The 6311-nt window shown below is 41.5% G+C and overlaps 1 pseudogene; it reads left to right on the plus strand.

Moving 5' to 3' along the window:
* Window positions 1-5334: 5334 nt before the first annotated feature.
* On the plus strand, window positions 5335-5433 carry LOC112067082 (uncharacterized; annotated as a pseudogene).
* The last annotated feature ends 878 nt before the right edge of the window (window positions 5434-6311 follow it).

Raw genomic sequence — 6311 nt, forward strand, 5'->3', positions numbered from 1 at the left:
CTGGGCTCCAAATCAGTTATTTCATTTACTGGGTGCATGACCTTTGAAGAGTTACTTAACATTTTTTTGCTCAATGGGGAAAATAATAGAACCTTCCTCATAGAGTTACTTTGAAGTTTAAGTGATTTAATAGGTTCTTTTATCTAAAGAACCTAGAACAATGTCTAGCACATAGTAAACACTATATGTATTAACTATGATTATAACAGAAGAATTGATGCCGAGCAGGGCCCTGTGCAGCTCCTGGGCACAGAGGCCTTTTTGGCCCCCTTTTCTGGTAGGCAAGACTCCAGCCTTCATGACTTTTCCTGAGTTCCAAAGGGCAGATTCGAACTGTTGCTAATCAAGGGAGGAGCAGGCATGAAACCACCTGAGGCAAGATTAAAGGAACCAGAGAAGCTCATCAAGATTAGAAGACCCGACCCCATGAGACCCTGCACACCCCCTAATCTTGCCAGCAACCCCACCCTTTTGAAACTTTGTGGAAGAAGAACACAGACTGTTACTCCCTTGATCCTTATCACATACCTCTGACCACGAGTCCTGCCTCTATAACCTCTCCCTATTCCTCAGTGAAGTGGGCACAGTTCTTGAGTCGTTAGTTGTGTTCCCTCTTTTCCCGGTAAAGAAATAAAGCCACTCTTTCTTTCTCCTCCATAACTCTGTCTCGTATTTCTGTTCGGCATCGGTGCACAGAAAGGCAAGATTTTGGCAACAGAATCTGTTACTGAACCTAAGTTTGTGTGCCCAATGCACAGGGAGGCCAAACAAATGGAAACATTGGAGTTTGCAGCAGAGAAAGGTTTATTGCAGGGCCAAGCAAAGAGAACAGGTGGCTCATGCTCAAAACACCCAAACTCCCTAATGATTTTCGGGGAAGAGATTTTATAGGCAAAATCTGGGGGGAGGGCTGCAGAGTATGTGACTTTCTTCTGGTTGGTTGGTGGTGAGGTAAAAGGTCAGTGTTCTAGGAATCTCAATCTTGAGCCTTCTGGTTCCAACCAGTCTGGGGTCTCAGCATGCAGTCACCATCCTCCAGCTGGGGGTGGGGGGGCCTTAGTTCCAGTAGAAGAACTCAAAGGGATATTGTTCTGTATACTCCTTGAGGAGGAACTAGGATTCTGCTTTCTTGCTGCACCATTGTTTCTTGACTGCTTTTCCTTTGTTTCTGCATTCCCTTACTTCCCTGACTTGCAGCGGTTTGAATCTGCCCTTTGGAATTCAGGGAAGGTCTAGGAGACTGAAGCCTTTTTCCTACGAACTAGAAAAGGAAAGGCTTTTGTACCCAGGATGACTCCACAGGGTCCTGCTTTGTTTCAAAACTATGATGTACTATGGGGACAAGGAGAAGGAAAAGGCTAATTTAGTCTCAGGATGGAGAAGAATCTCAAAAGAGCTGGACTTTGCAGACCAAGGAGGAGATATGTGTATCAAATCATATTTGAGAAACTTTACAGACGTGTCAGTTTTTAGAGCATATAATCTGGATGAATCCTTTAGCATGAACTCATCATTCAGAGCATGACTCCCTCCTAGATGAGTATATTTATGCTTGTTGGGGTCTTAAATGAATAGCTAGATTTGACTTGAAGCAGCTGTATTATATCCAGCTTAATGCTTACAACTCGGTTTATAATCCCCCCCTTTTTAGATCACACTTATAATTATTATACAGTTTAAGTCCTTATTCAGAAAAAAGAAGAGGATTGACTCACACCTTAGACATTTTCTCTCCATGTTACTAGTTTTAAAACTTGCTCAACTTAGTAATAACAACCAGTGGTTCCTCACCTGAGGGTTTCATGGTGTTTTCCTCAAACTGAAACCGAGCAGTACCCTGTGGGACCCTCCCAGGTACAAAAGCCTTGTTGTGTTATTGTCCCCACCTCCCCTACCCCCCATTTCTTGTTTGCAGGAAAAAGGCTTCAGCCTCCTAGAACTTCCTGAGCTCCAAAGGGCAGATTCAAACAGTTTGTGATTAGGGAAATGAGAGAATGCAGAAACAAAGGAAAAGCAGTCAAGAAACAATAGTGCAGCAAGAAAGCAGAACCCTAGTTCCCCCCTCAAGGAATACACATAACAATACACATTTGAATTCTTCTAGAACTAAGGCCCCCCATCCAGGTGGAGGATGGTAACTACATGCTGAGACTCCAGACCAATTTGAAGCAGAAGGCTCATGATTGAGGCACCAACCAACCAGAAGAAAGTCACACACCCTGCAGCCCTCCCCCCATATTCTGCCTACAGAAACTCTTCCCTGAAACCCATAGGAGAGTTCAGGTCTTTTGAGCATCATCCACCTGTTCCCCTTGCATGGTCCTTTCAATGCTCCATATTCTGACGTTTGGGTTTATCTGGCCTCACTGTGCATCAGGCATATGAACTTACCTTTGGCAACAAAATGAGTCAACAGCATTAGCTCCAATGGCAGGAAAAAAGATGTCTAAATCACACATCAACGTTCAATTGACTAGTTGAGCTAAAAGAATATGAAAGATCAAACAACTTCTAAGAGGCCTTTTTCCAGATAAGAATGAAAGGATTTATTAATCCACTGAAAAATGACTGCCTTTTCTCTATAAAAAAGATTCTTTGCTCTTTGAAAATGAGAAACTGTTAAATTCTCAATTTCATTCCCAGGGATTTTCATAATTTCAGACTTTATTGTGAGTGAGTGTGTGCAGCATTTGGAAGGCTACAAGCAAAGGGAAGAAAGCTGCAGAAAAACACCAGCTTTTGGCATTTGCCCCAGGGCTTTGCAACCAAAGCACCACCGCTTCTTTTTGGGGTGACTACACCCTCTCTTCTCCAGGCACTGTGGTCTCTCCTGTATATATAAGAGCATTTGTCTCTCTGACACAGTTTCATTGTCAGGGAGTTTCTAGGTAGGGATCTCTGAGGCAAAATTCTGAATTATATGTATCCACCTACCCTTATAGTATAATTACTCTTTTGGGGCTTTTAAAAAATAACTACATACATCAACAGTTTCACAACCACCTAAGTGAGTGGTAAGATTAGTAGGCAAACTCTTAGAGAAATTATGCAGGTGACAACAGTTATTAATGTACACACTGTTAAAATGTTTGCATGTTGTCATGATGGCACCGAGGGACAAAGTTTGAAGATTTCATCCACATGATATTATTGGCTTGGCCCTTCAGAACAAAAATAAAGGAATTTCTAAGGGTTGTGGCTTAGCTGAATGATGCCTACTTTGGGGTTGTCCCTCATAAAGAACATTGTGCAGTATTTTGGGTGGACATTAAAGAATTTTTCCTTTACCACAACTAAAATTACATTCTGATAGCTGCTTTATTATGTCTATAAGATAATTAGTCATCAACATTTTTTTCTCTATTAATTTTGAGGCAGGAGATACATGGGCTCTGGCATTTAAAACTGGCCTCCTGCTTACATTTCTTGGGGCGAGAAAAAGATGGGCTTCAGGCTGGACACTTACAACCAGCCTCCTGTTTGCATTTCCTGAGACAGGAGACAGGTGGGCTCCAGGTTAGATATTTACAACCAGCCTCCTGTTTACACTTCGAAATAGAAGTAACAACAGAAACAGGGTAAATAGCCAGGCTTTTTCTTCTGAGGACACTTTAAGATAACAGTCATGGCAGGAACAGAGAGGGGCTAAATCTTGTTTGAGTAAAGGATCAAGAGGTCATATATTTCCCGTCCTTGGGGCAAGGGAGACACTGCCCGTGCACAGAAACACTCCTTGGGGGTCAAAAAGGAAGGGGCACCATCCCATAATATGTGATGCCAAGGGCCCCCCCATAGGTCTCTGGGCTGGAATCCATCTTGGAAAAAGTGGCACACCCATGTTGGGAAGGGTCCTAGGGCAGGTCAGGTGTGGAAAAAGAAACCAGATAATGGGCCAAAGGTAAACAAAGATCTGAAAGAACTGCCCTGTATAAATGACTTAACTGCCTCTTTACTGTGTTCCTCCTCATTAGGGAGGATGCCCACACTCTGTCTCTCTGGTGTGCATCTCTTCCTTGCTTCTGTCTTAGCTAAACGAATTGTTTCTCTGTGTGCTCTCACACTTCTTGTTGTACTGTGTCTCTAATAATAAACTTTGTACCTATTTTTTACAGTTTTTGCATCCTCGAGAAATACATTTTTCATGGGGGGCAAGAGCCAGGGAAAATTTGCTTCTAGCCTCTGCCCCTGATGGTCTAGTGGTTAGGATTCCTGGTTTTCATCCAGGCCACCCAGGTTCAATTCCTGGGCAGGGAACTAAGATCTTGCTTCACGCCACTGCTCACTGTTGCCTCTCCGAGATCAATTTCACTTTGGTCAAATATTTCCCAGAATGAAATCAGAGGACAGGAATTTCCTGCATATGAGTAAATTCATTTACTATGAAACAATACACATCATAGACTATTAGAATTGAGAAAGACCATAGAAATATTGATTTTACTAATGAATAAACAATTTGGTCCAGGAGATGAAGTGATTTGCACATTCTGGTGGTGTAGGGCCTGCAAATTTCCTTAAGTTATTTCTGGGCTTTTTACCTTAATTTCTAACTCAAATTAACATTATGTAAGTGATCAGACAGTTCATGGAACAGTACTTGATACTACGAATAAATTGGGCTTGCTAACTCCGTTTCGAATGCTTTCTAGTTGTCTATCTTTCTGGCCAGATGGAGGATAGGACTTGGTCTAGCAGCTCACTTTAGTAGAAGTGGTGAATTTGCCTAAGTCTGAACTATAGCTTACCCAGATGGGCCCAGAACATCCTTCTACACTGGTAAGATAATACTTCTGCCTTTGCTGATTCATCATTTTTAATAGAGTACTTAAGCCTTTTTATTGTGCTGGTCTCCTAAATTCCATCTTTTTATGCTCCCAGCACTCAGGCTAAAAAAATAAACAATTTCATCACCAAAGTCTTTTTAGAAATAAAATAATTATTACTTTTTTCTTTTTCTATATATCTATTGTAACCATTTGAAAAATTACATTAAAATAGAAAGAAGAAAATCACTTGATATGGGATAATCATATTTTTTGGAGGAAAAATAAATTTTCTGTTTGTTCTTAACATCTAGATAGTAAATAAATGCTCATTACAGAAACTTCAGACAATACTGATAATCAAAATAAGTTAAAAATTTAGAAGTCATGTAAAGATAGCCACTATTATATTCTTATTTGTGTTTTGTTTTGTTTTTCTGTGTGTGTTTGTGTGTGTGTGTGTGTTTGTGTGTTAATTTGGGACTTGATGATTTTTCAGATCTAAATAATATCAAAATAATAATTTAAAAAATACAAACACCCCAAATAAAAATCCGAGCAAGCCTAGTGCTTGTTTCCACAGCAAATATACTAAAGTTGGAACCATACGGAGATTAGCATAGCCTATACCAAGGATGACACTTAAATTTGTAAAGTGTTCTTTGTTTTTCAGTTATGCAAGATAAATATTACACCTCAATAAAGGTGGGAAAAAAAAGTCCTAGCTTACATTTTTTCATAACAAGGCTGGCCTTTAATGAACTGTGACAGTGAAATAATCCTTTTTGACATGGTGCCATTGCTATAGCTATAAACATAGGTGTCATAGCAGATGCTGGCTGCGGAGGTTCCTGAGCTGCTGAGCACACCCTCATCAGCTTTGTTTACGTGGGTGAGGTGCTTTTCTCTGTGCTCCACACCCTTGCCTCCTTGCAAGATGCATCTGAAGGCAGGATGCTGTCTTCCTCTTGACCTATATTTCTACTCTTGAATTGCAATAGAGTTGTGTCACCAGGAGTTCTGTCTTCTTCCTTGCCATCTGAGATTTAAATAAGAAGGAACCTCTCCTTGGGATTATAAGGATGGTAACAAAGGCCTCCAGGTGGAAAGCATTTGGCCTTGACATCATGTAGAAAAGAGAGTAGGTGGAGAGACAATAATTCTAGAATTGAGGAGTTTTAAAAAGAGGAGGGGGCTTCCCTGGTGGCGCAGTGGTTGAGAGTCCGCCTGCCAATGCAGGGGACGTGGGTTCGTGCCCCAGTCCGGGAGGATCCCACAGGCCGCGGAGCAGCTGGGCCCGTGAGTCATGGCCGCTGAGCCTGTGCCCCGCAGCGGGAGAGGCCACAACAGGGAGAGGCCCACGTACCGCAAAAAAAAAAAAAAAAAAAAGAGGAGGAAGGATTTCCTCTCCACCTTCTATTATTCAACCAACAACCTATGAACATATGTACGGTTTTTAGAATGAGGAACTTAATACCAGAAATGCAAAACTAGAGGCCAGCTATGAGCTCCAAGGTTTAGGGGATCTATTTGCTAACCCTCTTTCCC

This window comes from Physeter macrocephalus, chromosome 7 (assembly GCF_002837175.3).
Source record: "Physeter macrocephalus isolate SW-GA chromosome 7, ASM283717v5, whole genome shotgun sequence".
Classification (NCBI taxonomy): domain Eukaryota; kingdom Metazoa; phylum Chordata; class Mammalia; order Artiodactyla; family Physeteridae; genus Physeter; species Physeter macrocephalus.